We start from the raw sequence: 26,009 nt of genomic DNA, 5'->3' as shown, positions 1-26,009 counted from the left end.
TGAGCACTGACTATAAAATGAATATAGTTAATGTTTTGACTATCAAATACATAGAAATGTTTAGAGTGCTGCGCTATCTGAAAGACCACAGAGGCATCATCAGTTATAGCAACTTACCTGTGAACTGAAAACCTGTAAAATCTGTTGGGTTTTAGAAACGGTTTATGTATTATAACTTGTATCCAGACCACGAGCCAGTTACCAGAGTTCAAGAAAGGACAGTCCCTGTGCTCCCTTACCTTACAAACACACCCTCCCCACCAGACTCTACATACCCCAAGCTGAACACTGGACTGTCCCTTCCAAATCAGCTCCTCCTCTCATGCTCTCCACCTCAAGACACGGGATTTCCACCTATCCAGTTGTTCAAGCCAAAGACGTAGAAAGGTCCTTGACATGTCCTTTGACCTTAACTTTATCACCCTGCTACCCCCAAATCCTATCCATCAAGTTTTATTAATTCTTCTAAACAGTTTTTTATCAATCTACTTCTTTCTAGTTCTAGGGCCACTACTTTAGTCTGGGTCACCATCATAGCTTGCCTGATTACCATAAAATCCAACCAACTGAATCCTCTGCTTCTCCTCTGATACCCACTATTTTCCACCACTGCTTAGCATAATCTTGTATAAAACTGAAGTTGGACTCCCCAGTAGTAAGCCTTTGATGGCTTGTCATCACAGCAAGAATAAGTTCAAACTCTTTCCCATAACTATATGCTTATATCACCAGTTCCCTGCCCACCACACAGGTGGTCTCATCTCAAGCTGGTCTCTGCATCAGTCACTATGCTCCAGTCGCATGGGTGCTACCAAATCAGTAGCTCCAGGATTACAGTATAAACAGCCAAGGGCAGGAATAACCTTATCCGTCTTGATCACCAACAGTACTCAGAGCCACCATAGGATCACCACAAATACACAGTGACAGGCATATGGTCCATGCTTAGTAAATGCACTTTTCCCTGGGTATCCATGGAAGATTGAGTACAGGACCTCCAACAGATACCAAAATCGATGGATGCTCAAGTCCCTTACATAAAACAGTGTAGTATTTGCATATAACCTATGCACACCCTCCCATATACTTTGAATAATCTCTAGGTAACTTATAATACCTAATACAACATAAATGCTATGCAAATAGTTGTTTTATTGTATTGTTAGGGAATAATGACAAGAAAAAAAAAGTCTGTACATGTTCAGCACCGATGCAATCATCCATTTCCCACCCCACACCTGCCAAAAATTTTCAATCTGTAGTTGGTTGAATCCATGGATACAGAATCCAAGGATATGGAGGGCCAATTGTATTTCTCAAATGACTCAAGATTAGTGTATTTTTTTAATGTGTCTACATTATATGATAAATGAAACTGATTAAGAAGGTCTGAATACCTACGATACGTTCATCTTTAAGTATGTTTCCTGCAATTTTACAACTTTTCCCAGAGCACTGAACATATTATTCCACTTAGCATTTTTAGGTCCATGACAGTATTTATAACGCTAATCTCAACATTACAGAAATAAATCTCTGATCCACTTAAAATGTATTGATAAGTTGCTTTGCCAGAACTATTTGACAAAAAAAAAGCATTTTAATTATGTAATAATACAGACTAGACAGTACTATATCAAGGTTATGGCAGAGAGAAATGGAAGGTTTCTTGCAATATTGATAGGAAAATTAGCCATATTTACTTTTAATGAGAAATTAAAAATTAAACAGGTATGTAATAAGAAAGACTAACAGCTAGAACAAACAAAAGAAACTGAATTCATAACTTGGGAAACCAATGTGTCTCAAGGGGGAGAGAAAGGAGTAAAAAGGGAAAAGAAACTAATTACAGTGATTTTCAATTCTACTTACAAAGCAGAAAATATTTCATCATTATCATTTACTAAGGCAGTATATATCTCAATTTCCAGATTTAAATGTTCAATAAGAATTGAGACCATTAAATTGCAAGAATATATACCAGTTATAAATTCTATTCCCAATTTGGTGTCTGCTACCAACAAAATTAATTTCACAAGAAAGACAGGAACTACAGAGTCTTAATGGCAGTAATCAAATGCTGTTCTGAAGATTGAGACTTCCATATTACTAAAAGTATAACAAATTCCAAAATTATTCACCGAAATATTCTTAAATTGTATGTTTTTTTCCCCCTTGAAGATTCAAGAAAAGTCTGTCACTACATAATTGAGATATATTAATGCTACATCATGAGCACTACTTTCATGCCTTTGGTAAGTTTCATTTAACAGTTTTGAATATTTGAAGTATATGCTCTAAGAAATAGGGGAAAATTTGTTTGTTCAAGTCATTTGGCAAGAGTCCTCTTATCACTCAAACTCAGTACTTTGCTAATACCTGACCTTCCAGATGCTTAACCCATTTATGCTGGAGGTTGCAATTTTTTGTGTGTGAAAAACTAGACCTTGGCGATGACCTTGAACAGTAGGATATAAATAACTCCCATAAGCTTAGCATTCCAATAATGGAACACTAGGCATAACTGGGATTTAGCATTCATCTTTAAAAGCTGAAATATAACTCGCATACCATAAAATTCAATCTTAAAGAGCACAATTCAGTGTGTGTTTTTTTTTAGTATATTCACGAGGTTGTGCATATCTAGTTCTAGAATTTTCATGACTTCAAAGAGAGACCCCATACGCATTAGCAGTCACTCACTCACTTCCCACCTAGTGCCTGGCAACAATTAATCTTTAATACTTTCTGTCCCTATGAATTTGCCCATTCTGGACATTTCATATAAATGAAGTCACACAACACATGGCCTTTTGTATTTGGCTTCTTTCCCTTAGCATAATGATTTCATAGTTCATCCATGTTGTAGCAACTATCAATACTTTGTTTCTTTTTATGGTCAAATAGTATTTCATTGTATGATTATACCATATTTTGTTCATCCATTCATCAGCTGATGGACATTTGTTTCCACTTTTTGGCTCTAATGAATAATGCTGCTATAAACATTCATGTACAATTTTTATGAACATATGTTTTCAGTTCTCTGGGGTATATACCTAAGAGTGAAATTGCTGGCTCATATGGTGACTATATGCTTAACTTTCTGAGTAACTGCAAAATTGTTTTCCAAATTTCTATACCATTTACATTCCCTTCAGCACTGTACAACGGTTCCAGTTTCACCACATCCTCAACAATGCTTGTATTTATCCATCTTTTTTTTTTACTGTAGCCATCCTGGTGGATGTGAAGTAATACTGATTTTCATTTCCCTAAAGACTCATGATACTGAGAAAATGCTTAGATTTTCATTGCTTAAAATACAATACAAACACACACATGTTCACAGGCACACACATGTACCCAAACACACACACACATACACACTCACTCACGCTTTCTACAGAAAATTATTTAACAAGCTCAGGTCAAGAGAAATCTTCAGAAAGAAAGGTGAAACCACAAAGAAACTGTCCTGGTTAAACCACAAAGACTGCAGCTCTACCATTGCCCTGTGATATAATATGTTGGAAAGGAATGCGAATGTACTCCAATGGCAAGATATTGCTTAGGCCAACACATTTGACTACAAATTCTGTGCAATTATTTAGAAAAAAAAAAGGTTAGTGTGTTTTATTAATGCAAACAAAGCAAAAATGCTATGAAAATAGCAAATTATTTATACTAAACATAAAAACTTCCTCTGCTTTTTTAATTACAAGAGCTAGACAGCAAATTTGTGCATCACAAATAGTGCATTAATGTGGTCAAAATATACACACACACTAGATGCAGTTTTTCTCACTTATTTTGTTTCATTACAGTCATCTTTCTCTGTGAATAAACTGAACTGGAGCTTTTCTTCCAACCCTTGTAACTCTCTCAGGAATCTTATTCATTCACGGCTTTTCTAGTCCAAATTTATGAAATTGTTTGCTCCACTTGTTACTGTTACTATAGAGCCAATGGATGAGAACATTTTAGTCCAAGATAATAACAATAAAATTCTTTGTTCTTCCAATAAAACTACTTAGCATAATTTTATTTTTCTTAAAAGCTTTAGTTTCCTTAGGTTCCAAGAGAATCCAGTCACAAAATGCAGATTTTCAAGACAGTTTTGAAAATAAGAAAATGGCATAATATATATTTGCATTTAGTGAAAAACAAGAACTGAATACTCACAAAGTAATCTGTTTTCTCTTTTCAAATACATGAATGCATTTTGAAAAGCTTTGCTATATGCAAAACATAGTTGTTTAAATAACATGTAAATTGTGCTTTTAAAATGTAATATTTAAATATTTAACATAATAGCAGATGGTATGGCTTCACATCATTACACCATGTTCAATTTACCAGAATGCATATTCTACCTGAGTTGATTAGTAAATAGGGAGTCCTGGGGGTATAGTATGAAACCTTAGTTAGACAGCATAATTACTTGATGACTAGTTGCACATAAATGACATTTTTTTTCTGGCTATCTAATCTGTTAAATGGCTTCCAGAGCTACATTAATGATAAAATCAGAGGGAATTAGAGTAGGGACCTCTGTTTCCTTCCTTCACATTAATGGCAGAGATACAAAGAAATGAAGACAATCAAATGAATGAAAACTGACTTCATGAATAAAAAATAAAAACTGGAATCAAATTACATTAGGATGGTAATGGGAATCTCGTCTTTATGACGACTGTGACACTCTCTCAATAATTATATTTCAGTATCTATTCATGGAAATATCTACAACTTAGACTCCATTCCAGAAGCAACTGGGAAGCGAGAGCATTTCCTCCTTTTGAAGCCTACTGAGATCTTTAATATGACGGTTCTCCAACTTCACACCCTCCATTGTTTCAGCCATATTAAGAAACCATCTCACCCAGCTGAACACAACGATTCGACTATCTCTCTAATGACAGCTGCCTATATCTTTCTGACTTTAATTTATCCAACTTAGAGGGTTTTTTTGCTTTTTAGGGACAGGGTCTCATTCTGCTGCCAGGCTAGAGTGCAGTGGTGCAATCATAGCTCACAGCAGCCTTGAATTCCTAGGCTCAAGTGGTCCTCCCACAGCAGCCTCCCGAGCTGGGACTACAAGCAAGTGTCACCACATCCAGCTATTTTTTTATATGTATTTTTTGTAGAGATGGGGTCTTGCTGTATTGTCCAGGCTGCTCTTGAGCTCCTTGCTTCAAGCAATCCTCCCACTTTGGCCTCCCAAAGTATTGAGATTACAGGTGTGAGCCACCACACCCAAGCTCAAACCTAGAGTTCTTAAGACATAAAAGCTCCTCCTTCCTTTTTCCCTTCATACACCATCTCCCCAGATGAACACGAATACAAAATTTCTGATCCCTTAGTGGGATAATGTTCAGATGTGCTTTATAATAGCCTGCCTTTAGTACCAACGCCACCCATATGGAAGGCATGTATAGGCAAAATATGTAACCTCTGAGGAGCTGGGATTTAAGACCACTAAATGGACATATGAAGAATGTTCTAGACAGATAAGCTGTTAATAAGAACATCTGTTACATGCTGAAAGATCTCAACAGAAATCAGGCCTTTATCACCTTACACTCTTCCCCTAGTCTACTTACACAGTACCTGACTCAACTTGCTTAAAATCCAATTTCACCATGTTGTACCCCCACCTCAATCCACCCAATGGCTTTCTATATTCATGGTTAAAACACTGCACAGTGTCTCAGGTAGCGATACTCTTTATGGAAAAAATATCTTTAAGCAGATTTTTAAAAAACGATGAATAGTGTCATAATTAATGGAATGGACTCTAGAGTCAAATGAGTTAGGTTCAAATCCTGCTTAATTGCTTGGGAGCTACATGACATTAGGTAAGTGCTTTTTTTTTTTTTTTTTTGAAACAGTCTCACTCTGTCACCCAGATTGGTGTGCAGTGGTACTATCTTGGCTCACTGCAATCTCCGCCTGCCAGGTTTAAGCAATTATCCTGCCTCAGCCTCCTGAGTAGCTGGGATTACAGGTGCATGCCAGCAGACCCAGCTAATTTTTATATTTTTTAGTAGAGACAGGGTTTTGCCATGTTGGCCAGTCTGGTTTTGAACTCCTAACCTTGGGTGATCCACCCGCCTCAGCCTCCTAAAGTGCTGGGATTACAGGTGTGAGCCACCACACCCGGCCCTTAGGTTAAGTTCTTAATCAATCTCTACCTCAGTCTCCTCATTTACAAAACAGATATTAAGTAATAATAAGGAACACCTCATAGAGTTGTTGATGAGTAATATAGGTAAAACACTTAGAATAATGCCTGAAACATAACAGATATTAAATATTTATCAACATTATCTGATCAACTTCAAGCTATTCATCCCAGGAATCAAGGTCTTATAATATTTACATACCTCCCAATACCTTTTATGCAATTATAGTTTAAAAGTAATCATATATAATTTGCTTCATTTCACTTAATTCTCACAATCCTGTGCAGGCGAAATTAGTTCCACCTTATCTACTAGCTGGTCTACCCACCGCCTGCCAAGAAAAATCACTTAACTGTCCAGTTGCCCATTCTAAAACACGCTCCATAGAGTTGCCCACGTGAGATGTACATCCATGGAGCTTCAGCCCTTCAGACTTTTTGGGGATGTTGAAATTTCAGGCCTGCACTTTCTCTGTCCAAGGTGCTTAATAAGCAAGGCCATTCCCACAGATGGGCAGTCACATGGACTCTCTCACCACAAGAGGTGACGAAAGTGAATTTCTCGCGCCTCCCACAGATTACATCTTGTGCTCAATTTAGTGAAAGTCCTTCCAGCAGTTTTGGTGTGAAACCATGAAAGACAGAAAGAAATTCCACTTTTTTATTACACAGATAAAGAAACCAAGGTGATGATGCCCAGAAGCTGGAGTGTAAGGACTCAAAGTCAGCTCTTCCCACCAGACAGTGCTGCTCCACCATGAAGCCCTGCAGTTTCCTGACTCCCAGCTGTGACCCTTCTGGGGGCCCCTATGCCTGTGAGCAGCCCCAGCAGGCTGGCCTGCCTCAAGAAAGCCAAGTTCCACATTCTGCACTTCCACAGCATGTAACAGATGCCTCAAATGGCTATAAGTAGTTAAACAAAAATCTTATAAAATTCTAGGCTGTGATCTAGAGGCATGCCAGGAAATAGTTCAATGTTCTGCTTTATGGCCAATATTTTTTAACTTAAGCCACTAGACCAGGAACCTTTAGAAGAGATGTCAGTGACTCTTCTTTCACATAAATGCTTCCTGGAGGATAAGCTGAAGTTTGAATGTTTTAAAAGTACTAAATGGGCCAGGCGCAGTGGCTCATGCCTGTAATTCCAGCACTTTGGGAGGCAGAGGCGGGTGGATCACGAGGTCAGGGGTTTGAGACCAGTCTGGTCAATGTGGTGAAACTCCGTCTTTATTAAAAATACAAAAATTAGCCGGGTGTGGTGACACGAGCCTGTTGTCCCAGCTACTTGGGAGGCTGAGGCAGCAGAATGGCATGAACCCAGGAGGCGGAGCTTGCAGTGAGGGGAGATCATGCCACTGCACTCCAGCCTGGGTGACAGAGCAAGACTCCATCTCAAAAAAAAAAAAAAAAAAAAAAAAAAAAAAAAAAAAAAAAAGTACTAAATGGGACCAAAACAATGCTTCATTTTAGCTCAACCTCCATCTGTAATATGCAGTGTAAAATTTAATTAGAAGTGAATAATGAGAAAAGAAAATCTGCAGGCTTGGCTCAGTGGCTCTTGCCTATAATCCCAGCATTTTGTAAGGCCAATTTAGGAGGATTGCTTGGGGCCAGGAATTCAAGACCAGCCTGGGAAACATAGCAAGACCTCATCTCTACAAAATAAAATAAAATAAAAAAATAAAAAATTAGCCAGGTACAGTGGCACACACCTATAATCGTAGGTACTTAGGAGGCTGAGGCAGGAGGATCACTTGAGCCTAGGACTTTGAGGCTGTGGTGAGCTATCACAGTGGGCAACAGAGTGAGACCCTGTCTCTAAAAATAAGATTAATTAAATTTAAAAAATAAGATCTTACTGAAAGAGACAAGGTAGAGCAATAAATTTTGACTTAGATATTGTTTCTGGCAATTGTCTTAGTTCAGGCTGCTATAACTAAGTACCATAGACAGGAGGATTATAAACAACAGAAATTTATTTCTCACAGTTCTGCCCGTTGCAAGTGTGACATCAGGGTATAAGAATGGTTAGGTTCTGTTGAGGGCCCTCTTATGAGTTGTGAACTGTTTTTCCATTATATACTCACATGGTAGAAGGAGAGCAAGAGAGCTCTCTGGCGTCCCTTTCATAAGGACTCTAATCCAATTCATGAGGGGTCCACCTTCATGACCTAATAACCTGCCAAAGGCTCCACCACATCCTTGTACCATCACTTTAGGTATTCTAGAGTCACCAGAATTTCTGGAGCCATTGCACACAGACATTTTTATAAAATTTATTTTTGTAAACACAAAAATTACTGTGGCAAAACTAAGGTGGCAGCTATAAAAATGGAAGCTTAAATTAACTATGGGAAAGTGATTTCAAATGATACTATCATCTATTCTAAGCCACAGAAATGCAGGTCCAAGGCAATAAATAGAATCACCAAAAGAAACTGGCAAGTCAGGTCTTGATAATCAGTTCTATCCTAGGGATTCAACAAAATTCAAGGGGCAGTAAGATTGATTCAGACTGTTTATGGAAAGGTGAGATCAGTTTCACTGAAGAGGAAATATGGCAGGGTAGAAAGTATACATGGCTAAACCGAAGACTTCAGCAACTGTGCTGGCCTTGCCACTGAGGAGGAGGATAGAACAGCTGAAGAACTAAAAGATAAAAGAAGCCAGGCCGGGCGTGGTGGCTCAAGCCTGTAATCCCAGCACTTTGGGAGGCCGAGACGAGCGGATCACGAGGTCAGGAGATCGAGACCATCCTGGCTAACATGGTGAAACCCTGTCTCTACTAAAAAATACAAAAAACTAGCCGGGCGAGGTGGCGGGCGCCTGTAGTCCCAGCTACTCGGGAGGCTGAGGCAGGAGAATGGCGTAAACCCGGGAGGCGGAGCTTGCAGTGAGCTGAGATTGCACCACTGCACTCCAGCCAGGGTGACAGAGCGAGACTCCGTCTCAAAAAAATAAAAATAAAAAAAAAAAAGATAAAAGAAGCCAACAAAAAGCCACCAACACCACCACAACAAACACCAAGCTTTACCACACTGAAGACTGGCTGTTGAGGGTAAAAATTCCAAAGGAACTACATGCGTGTTGGTTTCAGGTAAAGGCAAAAGGCTGAGGAAGGGAACTGCAGATTTAGGAAATGCTCTAAACTACTTTCAACAACAATAGCAACAACATCAAAAAGGCTCATCTGTCAGTTTAACTAAATTACACAGAGTGAAGGTATAGGATTCACAATTAATTCATTCCAAGGGATTACAGACTTTTGCCAAAGTGAGAGGAAAAGATGAGCCCTTGGTAGTGCTGAGCAAGGTGCAGGGGATCCCCAGGCAATTTGGAAACTTGAGGTTAAAAAAAGCAAAGACGATAAAAAATAACTGGAGGGACTATTTCCCAGAGAGCGGACGCTTCCACCTCTACTTTTGCCAGCTGTCCTGGTTCTGCCCATCCTGATTTGGCTCCTAGTTGTGTGGTCCTGGATATCCAAGGTCATCAACCTCCTGAACAACTGGTTTCTTTAGGCTCAGTTGGATCATCAAGTTGCTCTGCTGCACACAGAGCTCAGGAAGTTTAATTCTAGTCTTAAGACTGAAAATCTTTCTCCCTCTATTGTCTCTGCATTTGGGGGGAATGTGTTTGGAACCCACACACACCCTCAAATGCAGAGACATATATGGAGAAAAAGACATGGAAATACACAGAGAGAAATGGAGAGGAATTTATCAATTCTCCTTGATGGAAAAAAGTTTAGCTTCTTCCTTCCTGGAAGAGGCTAAATGTTAACCAGGTCATCAACGGGACTCAAAACAAGTAACATACTGACCATCTTCCACAGGTAAGGCAGAGTTATTAGGCTCAGAGGGAAAAAAAAAAAAAAAAAGGCATAGGGCACACTTACTGTTCCTTGTTTCAAAGGAGTTAAGTTGCTTTATTTCCTGAATGTAATCAGACAGGAGACAATGCTTCAACTCCCTAGGGTGACTAAGGATGTAGATTTAGAAAAACACATGTAATAGAGTTGTACGGAACTACCCTAGCTTTCCTTTTCTCGTGATCACCAAAGAAGTCTCACAGAAGATTCTGCAGCAAATAGGAGTCCTTTTATGCATACAAACACTTTTATTCATTCACTGTTGCCCATTTGCTGGGTGGATTTCACGCAATCTCAGTGGAATCTACAAGGGACCTCAGAAAATCATACATGTGCACAGAGCCTCTTAAAAATCACTCTGTCTTAGATCTCCTATGGATTAGAACTTCTGGAAAGGGGGATAGTGTCAGGTCATCTTCCCTATAGACACCACCTAGAATCCGGCATATCCACATCTGAGACCAGGATGGCACCATCTTAGAAGGGCAGCTAGGTTTTGCTCCTCTCTGTACTTTCCTAACTGGGAAAAACAAGTTCAAAACTCCAGATTAACTGGGGTCACTCTGATGCCATAAATCCAACCCACACAGTTTTAAAAGAATGAAAAAAAAAAAAAAAGAATGAAACCCTTTGTGCATTCTTGTAATGGCAGGATAGAGGACCCTTGCTAAAAGACCTCTCTGAAACCGCAGAAATTTAACTTAAAACACTGAGTATTTAACCTTATTTTCTATTACACTCCTCCTACGACTGGTTTCCCAATCAGAGATCATGTTTGTTTTTAGGCGTTTGCTCAGCGCCAAGAGGTGGTTAAGACGGCTGACTAGCATCAAGCCACTCAAGACCACTACGCCAGTCTATTCATTGTATTAGATACCTTGAGCAAATTATCTCATCAACCCCCGTCTGTTTCCCAATCTGTAAGATAGGTCAGTAAAGATTCAGTTAGCACGCTCTGAACAAACGAAGCTCTTTGTTGTTATTATTATTGTGCATTACTGTTTTAGTCTGGGCTTCCCCAAAAAGCAGCTCTAAGACAAGGGTCCCTGTGGAAGTCACTTATTTGGGAGATGACCAATACACTGACTGGGGAGTAGGGAAGCACGACAGGAATGGCAAGATGTAAAAAATAATACCTACACATATATATGTAGAGAGACAGAAAATATATATATATCTTCTCAAAAGAGCTATCACTGTGAATGACTGGAGCTTAATCTCACTGGGGAACTCTGAGAGCTAGAATAGATATAGATATAGAAATAGATATAGATACACACATAGATATAGATATAGATATATAGATATGGCTCAGTGTTATGCCCACAGGGCAAGGGAGTCTGCCTTGACTGTCTGTCATTGCCGCGTTACCAGAGAAGGCAAAAAGGACATCCGGGGCCAGAGAAAGCACTTGATCAAAGAAATGTAGGGTCTGGAGGCTAGAAGCCTGCTGGAATGTCCCCTAAGGGCCAGGGGATGTGGGCGGAGCCTGAGGGCAATGCTACCATGGCACCTTAGCCTGAGACACACACCTGCCTCCACCAACCCATGCAATTCCTTCCCAATCCTCAAAGCCAGCTCCCGACCTGACTCCCTCCTGACAGGCTCCCTGCACATGCCAGTGCTCACTAACCTCCCAAATGCTTCCTGCACATATGCTTACTCCACCGGTGCCAGCAGGATTCACCAGGGAACCTTCATCATCTCTTCCAAATGGTGTGTTTTCCTTATACATTGGAGCTTAAAAGCATACAATCTGGAACCTAAATTGGTCCTACTGACTGGCTTTAGCTTTAAGAGCTATGTCACCTTGCCCACGTCACTTAATCTATGTCTGTTTCCCACCATGTAAGATGGAGTAATAATAGCTAAACCTGATCCTAAAGTTCTTATACAAACTAAACAACCTAAAACATTGAGATTCTTAGATAATGCCAGGCATACAGTAATCACTCAATAAATCACAGCTATTTTTTAATGACTGAAAAAGAAATCCCATTTTGCTACTGATTGATAGTTATTCTAAAATACAAAAAGTCAAACCACCAGCCAAAGTGACATACAACCACATTACTAGTTAATCTGTAGAACTGCTCTCAAACTTTACGTGATTACCCTATTCAATCCTCTAAACTTTATAAAGTAGGTATTATTATTAACCATTTTATAGATGAGCAGGGATTTTAATCAAAATAATCTAGCTCCCAAGGCTCTGTCCTTAAAATGAAATTGTGGTACGGTTTGTCTGCAAAAAAGAGTTCTTAATTCTCAAGCTATTCTACACTCAGACTCAGCAACTCACCAAAATTACTGTTTAAGCGTCCCTACTGGTTACTGCCTTTAGTGGCTTCCAGTAAGTTGATCTTGGCTGATTCTTTACATGAGCCTTTCAGATTTCAGGGTGGTGATTTGACTTGTGACCTCAATTATCTGAGGGACCTACGGAAAGTATTTGATTTTTCAGTTTGTCCAGCTTTTTTTATTGTGACGATGATGACTTCTAGTATCTTTATGCGTCAGAGCTGAGACCAGAAGTTACCCCCAATTGTCTACTAGTAAGATACGACACTTTGACTACCAAAAAATTAGGGAGGACATCATCTCGGCATAAGGAATAGTTTTTCCCAAGAAAGGTATCTGGTGACTTCCATTACACGTTAAAATATTCAGGCATTTTAAAAACATTTCAAATATAGAAAATCTCACTATGTAAAACTTATATTCTACATCAATTGTAACTGTTTTCTTGAGGACAAGAAAACAGTTACAATTGATGTAGAATATAAGTTTGTAGATCTATACAGCATAGAATACTATAGAGAATAGTACCAAGTAATGTTCAAATACCCAACTTATTTTGGTATTTGTTATCACAGTCACAGATAAAAAAAAAAAAAAAAGAAAAGAAAAGAAAAAAAATCAGTTTTAAAAATCAAGTTTAAAAAAAAAGTAACAATAATCCAAATTTCATTTTTCTCATCTTAGAATGTATTCTATGTAAATAGAAAAGCACCCACACCTTCTCCAACTTTATCCTACCAGGGCCAGCCATCTGGCTGGCTAGGACTCTGGTTGGGAGGACTTCAGGGGGTTGGGGAGTTGCAAGGCGTTCCATCTTGACTTTCCTTCACCCCCAGGCCCTACCCTGCAAAGCAAGGATTACTCTGAGAGAGAAGTCAGAGAGGCGAAAACTGCTTTTCTACCTTTTAAGAATTACTAGCATAAAGGATCACTGTCCTTGTGTTTTGCCAGATCACTGAAAGCTGCATGGTCAGTTCATATCATGTTGTCTTTATAGAATGACATTTGCGGAGATATAATCTAATATTAGAGGCCTTGACATAGGTCTCACCCAAAGAATCATCTTTATATCGTTGTGAAGCACCATTCAGACAATGTTTCTCATGCAAAATCTCATCACAGCTAGAAAAAGCTTAAGTCTGCCTAGTAAATGAATATGCTTTCCTCTGCTGAAAGCCACGCAACCATTTGGGTTGGTTGTTTTCTTTCTTTACTACAAGCTTGTGTCTTATGTCATGTAAAACAGATACTTTTTGGAAATGGGCAAATAACGTAAAAATATACGTCAATATTGAAAATGTTAAGGCAGTCTAATTCAGAGAAAACCTTAGGGAAGTTTCCTCAGCCCAGTCAGGCTTTGAAAGATAAAAAGTGGATGAAAGAAAGGTATTTTAAAGAAAGAAAACAGCATGTATGTGTTGTTACTGTAGAGACATAAAATACAATAATGTTTAGGGATGTAGAAGTAATTAGTATGCTCCATTCTGCTCTGCTATAATGCTTGTTTTGAAATGAAAAAATTTGCTCAAATGCAACTTGTATATTAGGGAATAATTTGAGCAAAAGTGCAAATTTCACTTTTGATGCATGCAGAAAACTGCACCCTGCTGAGGCAAACTGCACAGAAATTCACAAAATGAACAAGTTTATACATTTCAAACATCTATCAGTTACCCCAGGTCGGAGTACATTATAAGCTATACCTATTCACAGGTGCAGTTAACAACTTTCCATCCACTACTTGACAAAACCCTCCTCCCACTACTTGACAAAAATTCATAAGATGCAATCCTGACAACTACTTCCACAAGCAAAGGTCAGGACTTTTGAAGGTGAAATGCCATATTTTCTTACATTCACAGTACTTACATATTTTTTAACCATTTAATAATGGCTGGTTGTCAGTCATTATTATCCCACTTCTACTGCATGTTCTCCATGTTTTACTCTCACACTTCCATTTTTTTTTTTTTTTTTGAGATGGCGTTTCACTCTTGTTGCCCAGGCTGGAGTGCAATGGCACAATCTCAGCTCACTGCAACCACCATATCCCAGGTTCAAGCAATTATCCACCTCCAGCCTCCCACCAGGCAATACAGGACTACAAAGGCGCTCGCCCACCCAAGCCTGGTTAATTTTTGCAGTTTTAGTACAGAAAAGGTTTCACCATGTTGGCCAGGCTGGTCTTGAACTCCCTGACCTGGGGTGATCCTGCGCCTTGGCCTCCCCAAAGTGCTGGATTACAGGTGTGGTCACGCGCCGGTCCTATGCTTCCATTCCTTTTAATTAAACTACCACAAAGTTAAGAAGTTCTCATTACTCAAATATTGAAAATACCACATGCTTTTAATTTTCTCAGACAAATCAGAATTAGAGGGGATAAATTCTCTATCAAATATGCCCCTATTTTTCCTTTTCTGATTTCTCTATCAAAAGTTGTTTTACTATCCTTCATACAAACTTTAAAAATGAGATTCATTTAATTTTGGCATTTGTTTACTTGACTGTATGTCCTAAATGTGCCAAGGTTTCATGTCTGATTATAGTTATTCAAGGACACAAGCAACATTTCCATTTGGCCAGATGCTTTCAGTAAGATAAATAAGTATAATATTCACTGTGAGTATATAATCCTGACCACCAATTTCAACAAAGAAGTAATGGAAAAATAAAAACAAGAACCCAAGATCAGATGTTCTGACAACACATGCAGCTCAATGAACAAACTGCATTTACATTCATTGCGCATGTTTCACTTCCAGACAGCACACAAGGTCAAACTACTAACCGTCAGTTACAATAAGCTTCTAAACTGCTGGTCAATTACCTGGTTAATAACAAAAGACAAGGCTATGACATCATTACAGTTATAATTAATTTACACAGATCAGCTTCCTGTTAATCAAATATATCTTTAAAAGCATTTAATTATTTTTCACCTAGAAAGCAACATTCAGCTTCGTTAAATGAAAAGCAATCTTGTTGAATTCAACACGAAAGGCTGTCAGGCTGCTCTAAGACGTAAAGAACAAACGGCTTCACAGGGCACACTGCTGCAATACAGGAGCTGTTGCCACATTCACAGCAAACAGAAGCACAAGATGATGGATAATACAACACATTTTTAACAGTTTCAGAATATAAAGAAGTTGTCAGGAAACTGAAAGTAAAGAGATGGGCTTTGGGAAAAGAAATGTCCCAGTGCTTTTTGCCAAAATTATATACAGGGGTAGCAATATTAACATATGCAGTATAGGACAGCAGTTAAGGGCATGGTCCTTGGCTCTATGATACACCAGCCACGTGCCCTTAGGAAAGTTAACCTTCAGAGTTTCACTTGTAAAAGAAGATAACATAGGTTCATTTGGTTTCACGAGGATTAAATGGGATTATGTATATATATTTATTACACAAAATCACAAATTGTGACATGATAGTGGTTTTGCCTATATAAACAAATAAGACTTAAAATAGTTTTAAAATGTTTTTGATAACACAGTAACTAATTAACATTTTCCATGACTTTCTGTGACCCTACATTTTAAAACTGCATAATGTGATTAAATTACACATACATTTTTAAAAAAGTATAACAAATACAGAGAAGCAACCTGAAAGCAGAAATTATGTTTTCATTTAAATAAGCTTTATGTAAAATCTCAAACCAGGATCTCTGTCAAGATTATCTGATGATTTGAGAATTTAATGAGCCTCCATTTTAGGAGGAAAAAAAAAAAGTCAGCGTCAGCTGGCAAAATTCTTTCTCTACCTTTTAGAAGTGTTACATAGCATAAACGAAAATGATTAGACTATATTTATACATAAAAAATAATGGCTAAAAAATGAAACTACCAGATTTTGTATATAACCTTAAATTTCGCTCTACTGCTAGGTGAATTAGTGCCAACTCCAATTCTGACCCATCGCCATTTATGATTTCCAGTATCAATCATAAGCCAATTTCTTCTCTCAGAGACCACAAGGTTTAGTGTAATGAAGGCTCATTAAAGTTCTCCAACTGACAGCCCTTCAGACCTAGGTTTTTAAACTAGGAGGCACACAGGGAACAGCAATGCCAGCATCCCATGATCGCTGCTTCAACAGGATTTAAGTAGTTCCATTCTCAGGTTTACTCTGCACCAGATTTCTTTGTCTACCTAAAGTCAATGAAAAAATGAGAGCTATCACTGCTCCCTGCCCCCATTTAAATTAATCTGTGTAAGAAGTGTTTGTGAATTATTTATGTAACTGAAGTCTTCCCTGCACAACAACTAGTGAAAAGAGGGAAAAAGCATGCCATGCTTCAAATATATGTTATATTACCACAAACCACATGGGATGTCCACAAATAATAATGTGATAGGGAACAGCTCAGGGCTTTTTGCCTGCATAGCATCAATACTTCATTTTTTCAGTAACAGGAATCTGTCTCTCACTCCCATTGGATGTGGTCTTCGGTGGGAGACGGGGGGGGGGGCAGCTATCAATCAAGGGGGCCATTTCTAATACTGGTCCAAGGTGATAGTGACCAAAGTTGGAATAATAACTATTTCCCTGGAATTTAAAACTTGTGCTGAGAAACTATGTGATCAACAACTTTTGGAGCTGGTTCTCAGAGCGTTAATTTGAAGAGTTTTCCAGATCTACCAAGTCTCCCCAAACCTCAAGAGCTCACATAGCTGCTGACCTTTATGCACATAAACTAGAAAATCCAGAGGAAATGGCTACATTACTGGACTCATACACCCTCTCAAGACTGAACTAGGAAGAAATCGAATCCCTGAATAGACTAACAATGAGTTTTGAAATTGAAACAGTAACAAACAGCCTACCAACCGAAAAAAGCCCAGAACCAGATGGATTCATAGCTGAATTCTACCAGGGTACAAAGAAGAGCAGGTACTATTCCTGCTGAAACTATTCCAAACAATCGAAAAGGAAGGACTCCTCCCTAACTTCTTCTATGAAGCCAGCATTATGCTGATACCAAAACCTGGCAGAGATACAACAACCAAAAAGAAAACTTCAGGCCAATATCCTTGATGAATGAACATCAATGCAAAAATCCTTAACAAAATACTGGCAAACTGCATCCACCAGCACATCCAAAAGCTTATCTACCTCGATCAAGTTGGCTTCATCCCGGGATGCCAGGTTGGTTCAACATACACAAATCAATAAATGTGATTTATCACATAAACAGAACTAAAGACAGAAACCACATGACTATCTCAATTGATGCAGAAAAGGCCTTCGATAAAATTCAACATCCCTTCATATTAAACTCTCAAAAAACTAGGGATTAAAGGCACTTACCTCAAAATAATAACAGCCATATATGACAAAGGCACATACTTCAAAATAATAACAGCCATATATGACAAAGGCACATACCTCAAAATAACAAGAGCCATATATGACAAACCCACAGCCAATATCATACTGAATGGGCAAAAGCTAGAAGCATTCCCCCTGAAAACCAGCACAAGACAAGGATGCCCTCTCTCACCACTCCTATTCAGCATAGTATTGGAAGTTCTGGCCAGCACAATCAGGCAAGAGAAAGAAATAAAGGGTATTCAAAAAGAGAGGAAGTGAAATTACCTTTGTTTGCAGATGACATGATCCTATACCTAGACAACCCCATCGTGCCAGCCCAAAAGCTTCTTAAGCTGATAAGCAACTTCAGCAAAGTCTCAGGATACAAAAATCAATGTGCAAAAATTGCTAATATTCCTATACACCAACACCAGGCAATCAGAGAGCCAAATCATAAATGAACTCCCATTCACAATTGCTACAAAAAGAATAAAATACCTAGGAATACAGCCAACAAGGGAAGTGCAAGACTTCTTCAAGGAGAACTACAAACCACTGCTCAAAGAAATCAGAGAGGACACAAACAAATGGAAAAACATTCCATGCTCATGAACAGAAAGAATCAATATCATGAAAATGGCCATACTGCCCAAAGTAATTTATAGAATTAATGCTATTCCCACTAAACTTCCATTGACATTCTTCACAGATTTAGATAAAACTATTTTATGGAATCAAAAAGAGCCCAAGTAGCCAAGACAATTCTAAGCAAAAAGAACAAAGCTGGAGGCATCATACTACCACACTTCAAACTATACTAAAATGCTACAGTAACCAAAACAGCCATGGTACTGGTACAAGAACAGATACATAGACAGATGGAACAAATTAGAGAACTCAGAAATGAGACCACACACCTACAACCATCTGATCTTTGACAAATCTGGCAAAACAACAAATAAAGGATTCCCTATTTAATAAATGGTGCTGGGAGAAATGGGTAGCCATATGCAGAAAACTGAAACTAGACCCCTTATATCACACACAAAAATTAACTCATGTTGAAGTAAAGACTTAAATGTCAAACTCAAAACTATAAAAACCCTAGAAGAAAATCTAGGCAATACGATTCAGGACATAGGTATGGGCAAAGATTTCATGATGAAAACACCAAAAGCAATTATAACAGAAGCAAAAATAGATGGGACCTGATTAAACTAAAGAGTTTAATCAGCAAAAGAAACTATCATCAGAATGAACAGACAACCTACAGAATGGGAAAAAAATTTTAAAATCTATCCATCTGACAAAGGTTTAATATCCAGAGTCTACAAAGAACTTAAATTTAGGAGAAAAAAACAACGCCATTAAAAAGTGGGCAAAGGACATGAACAGACACTTCTCAAAAGAAAACACACATGCAGCCATGAAACATATGGAAAAAAGTTCAACGTCACTGATCATTAGAGAAATGCAAATCAAAACCACAGTGAGATACTATCTCATGCCAGCCAGAATGGGTATTATTAAAAAGTCAAAAAACAACAGATGCTGGCGAGGTTGCAGAGAAAACAGAATGCTACTACAGTGTTGGTGGAAATGTAAGTTACTTCAACCATTGCGTAAGACAGACTGGCGATTCCTAAAGACCTAGAGGTAGAAATACCATTTGACCCAGCATTCCCATTACTGGGTATATACCCAAAGGAATAGAAATCATTCCATTTTAAAGATACGTGCATGCATATGTTCAGTGCAGCACTATTCACAATAGCAAAAACGTGGAATTGACCTAAACGCCCATCAATGACAGATGGATAAAGAAGATGTACATATGGAATATTATGCAGCCATACAAAGGAATGAAAGCATGTCCTTTGCAGGGACATGGATAAAGCTAGAAGTCATTTTCCTCAGCAAACTAACATGGGAACAGAAAAGCAAACACTGCATGTTCTCACTTATATTTGGGAGCTAGATGATGAGAACACAAGGATATATGGCGGGGGACCACCACACACTGGGGCCTGTCAGGGAGGTGTGGTAGGCAGGGAGAAACGATAGCTAATGGATGTGGGGCTTAATACCTAGGTGACTGGATGATTTATGCAGCAAACCACCATGGCACATATTTACCTATGTAACAAACCTGCACATCCTACACATGTACCCTTGAACTTAAAAGCTGAAGAAAAAAAAATTAGCTGGATGTGGTGGCACATGTCTGTAGTCCCAGCTACTTGGGAGGCTCAGGTGGGAGAATCAACTGAGCCCACGAGGTCCCGGCTGCAGTGAGTCAAGATCACACCACTGCACTCCAACCTGGGTAACAGAGTGAGACGCTGTCTCAAAAAAATAAATAAATGAATGAAAAATGAATATGCCTTGAAAAAAAAAATTCCTTCAATATGTTAGGATAAGGGGACTACATGGGCAGTGTGCACAAAATTCATTCCTAGACTTGTTCAAATTTAGAATCATAACTGATTCATTGCAACACACATAATTGCAATATTGCTGGTATCAGCAATATATTTTTTAAAAAAAGGTAGTGAATTTTTTTTCACAGTATTGCCCAAGAGACTTCTTACTCAAAGAAAAAAAACCCAAATTATATGTAGTTGCCAAAACACACATATACACACACAAGTCCACACACACACACCCCTATACATTATTTATAAAACTGAAGTCATTGTAAGTAACATTTATATTTATTTCATTCATTACTACTCTGATATTGTGACTTTGCATTAAAAATGCATAAGCAAGTTAACACCTGGAGAAACAGCTGTTGGTGTAATGACAACACTCCTGGAGCTAATGCCAGAAGATCTGGGGTCAAATATCGATGCCATCGTATACTAGTATGTGGCCTTGGGCAAATCATATAATCGGTACTGTAGAGCTTCTGTTTCTTTATCCATAGACGGAAAAAAATTCCACTTACATCCTAGAATCACCATCAAGAATAGATGAAATAGGGTATTATATTAAAGCGTGTAGCACATCACCAAAGTTTTTCACTCTCCTTTCCTCTCCTTAATCAGCCTTTCCTGCCCTTAGAACTAGATTCTATTGCTGTGTAATTATGAGGTGCATGTAACAATGTCCAAGAAACTAGATGGTAAATAACTCCAACATGCAAACCTAAATGCACACATTGTTAGTTGGCCATCATCTAGATCCCAAAGGGCTCTTGCCCACTATCTGTTGCTTCCCAGAAATTTGATAGATTTTCTTCCCTGAATACAGCCAAAATTATCTATGGGCTTTCAAATATCACCATCATGATACTGCCACAAAGCAGCTGGTTGATTGAAAGTAACTCCCCCTCCCCCAGGCTCCAGCTGTCACCAGGAAACCCTCTTCGATGTGTGAAAAAGACAATGTAATATCACTATCACTGTTAATAACAATCTAACAAATACTTAAAATTTGAAATTATTTTTCTTATGAAGGCTCATTAACTGAAAATTAACTCTCTGAAAAAAAAAGCACTTTACCATATAAATATAGAGAAGTTGCTTCCATACAACAAAAAAATGACAGGGCTATAAACACAAGTAGTACAATTCCTTTGACTCCCTGTTTCTTTTTTCCTGAGTCATTTGTAATCCTAAACAACAGTCAGTTAAAATGCCAAATAACTTTTAATAGTGATATAGCTGTCACAACTTGGAGGGATTTTTTAAAAAGCTAATTCCTCAAAAAAGAGCACAGAATCCCACTTTGTAAAATACGGGTCAGGTGGATTTTTTTTTCTCAATAATCACTCACTCCCCTGCATGAGAAGCCATCCATATGGTGACATGGCTGACAACCTTGGAAACTGTCTTCAGAACAAGTTTGTGAATCCCACTTACCACAATTCTTAATACCATTACTTTTTAGGTATAGCTCATGCCCTGAGGATTTCTGTTCCACCACAGAGCTTCATGTCCAGCTCCCCAGAATCCTAGGTTCCCTAGGCACACCTCCTAGCATCGCTGCCAAGGACCAAGAGCCTGTGCCCTTCAACCTCACTGCTCTTAAAGCTTCTCGGCTCCTGAGTTTTACAGATAAGATTCTGTTTAAGAGGCTCCCTGTTGAAAAGATATGAGGACCACTGCTTACATGGCTATAATTGCAACATAAAAGGAAATCTACCTTTTAAAGAATCGCTTGTTTTTAATAGATTTTTTAAACAACGTTTACATATACATGTATGTATCTAATTTTCCATAAATGTATAATTTCCTTTTACACTTGGTCCCCATCCCCGTATTCCAATATACTGACAAATAAACATTATCACCTAGTGTGAGTCCTTTCAAGTATTTTCTGCACTCATACGTTCATATGCAATATATACACACAAATACATGTAAGAATTTTGTTATCCCTTATTAAAAATGGAATGTAAAACTTTTCACTTTGCTATTAAGAACTTGTGTTTTTAAAAAATATTAGCAATTTCAGGGCTAACAGCATTTTCTCATCCTTTGATGCATACCTTCAGTGAGGTCTCATTTCCTGTAACAGTGTCCCCTTCTCTAGTTGACTGTCCCCATTAACTAACTGAAGATACTTTATTATTCATCCCCTGACCTTTGGATGTTTACCCTCCTGTAATCATCCAAAACAATTTCTAGAAGTTGCTGTTACAGTGATAAAACTGAAGATGGTGTTTTTCCACGTTAAACTTCCAACTTTTTTCAAGTGTTTTTTCTCATTCACAATAATGTGAAAGCTTTGACTCCATTTCAGCATTTTATGGTTAAAAAGAAAAGCAGTGCAGTTAGGTAACAAAATTACCTTTTATAAAAATATTACAAAATGAATGGCATAAAGTTAGGTTTGAGGTGACAAATACCTTTTTTTCTCTTTGTCCGACACATATTTACTGCGCCTCTGTGCCTAAAACATGTTTTATGCGTTACTTCATTTAATTCAATGGCCTGCAGTAGCACATCCTATGACTCCTACTTTACAGAAATTCAAGTGGGGAGGATGTTAATTTGCCTAAGGGACGCAATCACTAAGTAGCAGACGCAAGATTCCGAGCAGAAAGACTTGTCTGACCCAAAACCACGGATAGCAATCTGTCTCTCCGATAGGGAGAACAACAACAACAACAACAAAATTTGATGCCTTTGAAAAATAAACATTTCATGATGGGGCAGTGCCAATTTGGCGGCAGAGCTAACGAAATTATTTCCAGAATAATCCATCCAAAGTGACTCATGTTTCACCTGAAAACTCTCAATATCCGGGAGCCATGGTGTAACCTTGGGAGCAGTGTGCTCTAATCAAAACGACATGTGTAGACCACGGTTTGGCACTGACCTTCTCAACATTGCAGTGAACGTAGCCTTTAGAGCAGCTGCTTTAAATCTTGAATATTTCTTTATCCCCCTACAATGGGCCCCTGAAGGAATTAAAGTTGTAAGAAAACACTGCATCTAAAAAACACAGCAGGTTGAGGGCACTCCTGTGATCCTTCCTGAAAAGGGAGGTATCTAAAGTAGACATGAGAGCTTTGCTACCGTGGAGCTGTATGACATATGGGAAACAAAGATAAGGATAGAAACATCTTCAGCCTTGGATTTTGCTTGCAAGTCACTATGTTACAATACTTCTCAACTCCAAAACTAGTGCTTACCTCTGGTCTTTACCAAATTCTGGGTCAAACAAGGTATAACTAAACTGAAGACGAGGCAGGTGTATCACCTGAGGTCAGGAGTTTGAGACCACTTGGCAAACACCTCTACTAGAAATGCAAAAATTAGCTGGGAGTGGTGGCAGACACCTGTAATCCCAGCTACTTGGGAGGCTGAGGCAGGAGAATCGCTTACACCTGGGAGGCAGAAGTTATAGTGAGCCCAGATCGCGCCATTGCACTCCAGCCTGGGCGGCAGAAAGCGACTCTGTCTCCAAATAAATAAAACTGAAGAGCTCACAAGGTCAAAGAATTAAAAACTACTCTTCAACATAAATACCAACGTTATTCTTAAAAATCCCACAACCACAATAGCATTAGTATGCACCGCTTTAACTTTTAACTGAACATCCTGCATCCAACAACCTTGACTACACAGAATTGAGAATCCCGAGGTAAACAAAATACCCTCTAAGCAGTGGTCCCAATATCCATGCACTACAACTCATATCTACCCCGCTGAAGAATCCTTCCAGCACAAACTATGTACTTACTTTATGCAGTTCTAGTAAGTTATTTAATAACATCTTTGGGGGTTTTCTATGTGTTTGGTGTTAAACATTTTTCTTGCATCTTCATATTCCTGCCCTGTGAGGTAACATGTCCAAGTGTCTCCATCTAGGAATTACTTCAATTCAAATTCCATTATATGTGACTCCACAATGGATGTTATCACTACGTCAGTAATTCTCAAACTTTAGCATCCAGGTGCACTGGTACCGACTGGAAGGCTTGTTAAAACATATTTCTGATTCAGTAAGTTTGGGGTAAGATCCCAAAATGTGCATTTCCAAAAAGTTTCCAAGTGATGCTGATGCTAGCGTCCTATTGGGACTATTTAGAAACCAACGCACTTCTATTCTCCTTTGAAAGAATACTTGTTTTCCACAGCGATGGCAGGCCCGCAGCAAATCAGGAGCCTTTAAAGTTTATTAGAACCACCTTTAAAAGACACACAAATGTGAGAAATTAGATAAAGTCTTCTAACAAGCAATTTCAAAAGGAGGGGGAAAAAAAAAGTCTGGGAGTCACTGAGTGTACTGCAAGGAGACCTAAACACCTCGATAACTGAATCATAAGTAGGCAGGCAATCATTCATTTTGACAGTAACGCTGAGTCTTCAAAAGAGTTTATGCTCAGTCTAGAAAAACAAATAAGGATGTGATCCGTTTCTTGCAAACGTTTATCCAAAGGTTTTTAGGTTTGGGCAGAAAGGGTTTTACTTTGGTGAATTTTTTGTCCCCTAATAAGAGTTATTACTGCGGTGAGAGTTAGGCTTGTGTTGAGAAGCTGAAAGCTGTCCCGACAGCACCTGAAACTGCATGCTCTGCTGCTGACGCAACTTCACTTCAAACTTCCTGCTTTCAAAAGGAACCCTTTAAACGCGCTCAGGGCCAACCCCTTCCTCCGAGTGTGGGCACGTCGTTCCCGTGCGGTCCGGCGGAGAAGGGGCAACGTCCACAGGACCCCGGTAGAGTTGCCCCAGGAAACGCCCTCCCCGCTCTCGAACTTGCCCCGGACGGGGAGGCTATGCCTCCAACCCTGCCATGCCTCCCTCGCCCTGGCCCCCCGGGAGGCGTCGACCTCCGCCCAGCAGCCCCTGCCCGGCGGCCAGCGCCCGCAGCCCGGGAAAACAGCGAGAGACGCCTCTCAGAACCGACGACAGGAGCCGGACCAAACAGACGCGGAAACTCACGCTCTCTACGACCCGCCTGCGTCCCCACGTCTTCGCGTGCACGTGCGTCATCACGCACGTTCCCGATTCCCGGGCGCTCCCGGTTCCTCCGGGCCGGGTACGGGAGGGGAGGGCCCTAAAGCGGACGGCTTGGCCATGGCGCATGCCCAGTTGTGCGCGCCCGCGCTCTGCTATCTGCGGGCAGCGTGCGGCGGCACTGGCCCGGAGGGTGCTGCGAGGGCACGGCGGGGCAGGACCGTTGCAGAGCGCAGTAAGGAGAGTGCGCACCCTCGCCCTGTCTTCCAAGCTCCACGTGAAATGTGGATAATAATATTCCTTACTGCCATAGATAGCCACTGGCTGCTCACAACGCGTAAAGCAAACAAGCGACCTGCGTTCAAGGGACCCGACGACGAGGGGAGAAGCGGCGAGTGGGTCCCGGCCGCCTACCCCAGCGGGAGCCTCTGCCCAGGTTCTCTGCCGGGAAGCTTCGCCCTTCTGGGCCCCAGCGCAGCCGCAGGCTGGGTAGCTGCTGCCTGGAAGGGTCAGATACCGCCTGTTAGGCGGAGGGTGGGAGAGACTCTCCCGCTTCAGGAGCTATCTGCAGACAGCGAGAGGGCGGTTTATCGCAGAGTCCCAGAGCCAGCCAGATGGTTGCGGGTGCACCTTTCACTCCTAGAAGCTTGGGTCCGGGACCGCACCACGCAGCGTTTGCTCATTTTGAGGGCTTTAGGTGTTTCGTATTTCAGTTAATAGAATTTCGATTACTAGATCACTTGATACCATTTTAATTATTTGCTATCGGGAGCAAGTTTTATGTTCAGCTGTAGGAGTCAGGCTAAATTAAATGCTGCAATGCTGTATTTATTTAATATGATATGAAAAAACTATCTTACAGCCGGGCACGGTAACTCACGCCTGTAATCCCCGCACTTTGGGAGGTCGAGGCAGGAGG

At 39.7% G+C, this 26,009-nt stretch overlaps 1 protein-coding gene across 6 annotated transcripts in view; it reads right to left on the bottom strand.

Annotated features, from left to right (window-relative positions):
* The window catches only part of RHBDD1 (rhomboid domain containing 1), a 165,278-nt gene extending 140,054 nt beyond the window's left edge, over positions 1-25,224 (bottom strand). For 3 of the 6 annotated variants that reach the window (XM_017947032.2, XM_017947031.3, XM_017947034.2), the window contains exon 1: positions 23,874-24,933. The gene's annotated coding sequence lies outside the window, so the exon portion shown is untranslated. Of the gene's footprint in view, positions 1-23,873; positions 24,934-25,075 lie in introns of those variants that run through there. The other 3 variants (XM_017947033.2, XM_003908022.5, XM_017947029.3) reach the window with 2 other exon arrangements.
* Positions 25,225-26,009: the final 785 nt, after the last annotated feature.

Source organism: Papio anubis, chromosome 10 (genome assembly GCF_008728515.1).
Source record: "Papio anubis isolate 15944 chromosome 10, Panubis1.0, whole genome shotgun sequence".
Lineage (NCBI taxonomy): Eukaryota > Metazoa > Chordata > Mammalia > Primates > Cercopithecidae > Papio > Papio anubis.
Note: the sequence above shows the minus strand (reverse complement) of the source record. Positions and strands in the feature narration are given on the sequence as shown.